The sequence below is a fragment of the Elephantulus edwardii genome, unplaced genomic scaffold, assembly GCF_000299155.1.
Source record: "Elephantulus edwardii isolate Elephantulus edwardi_28Jun2011 unplaced genomic scaffold, EleEdw1.0 scaffold00007, whole genome shotgun sequence".
Taxonomy (NCBI): Eukaryota; Metazoa; Chordata; class Mammalia; order Macroscelidea; family Macroscelididae; genus Elephantulus; species Elephantulus edwardii.
The window spans coordinates 25,859,876-25,861,000 of record NW_006399757.1 but is presented as its reverse complement, the minus strand read 5'-3'; positions in this window follow the sequence as shown (position 1 = coordinate 25,861,000).

Genomic DNA, 1,125 nt, shown 5'->3' with positions numbered 1-1,125 from the left:
ACAACAACATTAGCATTTTTAAAAATTATTATTTTAGCTTTAGATAAATTTTTCATTTGTTACTTCTACAGATTAGCTTTGTTTTCAGACTCACATTACTACCTACCTCTCAGAACAGTGAAAAACAAACTTGAACATATCAAGTAGATCCTCTGTACAGAATTCTTTGAGGAACCATGCAGAGAACATTAAATGTTCAATGTCATTAATCACTCAAACTTAGAAAAATTCATGCTCACTGTTGTTGAGTCAATTCTGACTCACAGCACCATCCACCAAGTTTCCAAGGTTGTAAATCTTTCTTCCTCGCTTTAGTTGTCATTGTTGTTGTTAAGTGTCATTGAGTCACAGATGACTCATAGGTACCCTATGAACAGAAGACCTGAACACTTGTATAAATTTCATCATTTCTCCAAGTTCATAGAGTTTCCAGAGGCAAACTATTTCAGAAGTGGATGCTACTCCTGGTGCCAAGCTTGTTTTAATTGGGACGTTCCACCAAACACTGTCCACCACGGCTAACCATTATCACATTTGACACATCAATGTCAGTGTTTAGTATTACAGCAACCATGAGTTACCTCTGTACAGCAAATGGACAGACCAGTGCTATATAACCAAAAAGAATGTTTGACCAAAAACAATCAGGCCTGAGGGCCACAGATTAAAATCACCCACCTTTGGCTTGGTAGTGTCACTTTCTGTCCACTAGGCCAACAGAGCTCTCTCGTTGTTGTTGTTCTTGTTAAGTATCATCGAGTTTTAGATGACTCATAGAGACCTTAAGACGTAAAAGTCATTAGGGAGATGCAAATTTAAACCATAGTGTCACTTCACACTCACTAAGAAGATCGTCATGAGCTGGTGTCAACTCCCCAGCAATTAACAATAAGATGGCTATGATTAAAGAAATAAAACAGTAGATGTTGATAAGGTTGTGGACAAAATATGAAGTTTTGTACATAGCTGATGGAATTGTGATATAGTATAGTTACTGTGGAAAAGATTCCTTTAAAAAGTTAAAGAATTAAGGACACCAGAGGCAGTTCCAGGCCAGGGTTAGTGACCCAGCCTTCCTGTCTGCTACCACTGCAGGTACTGACTACAGTTCCCAGAGGTCTGTGG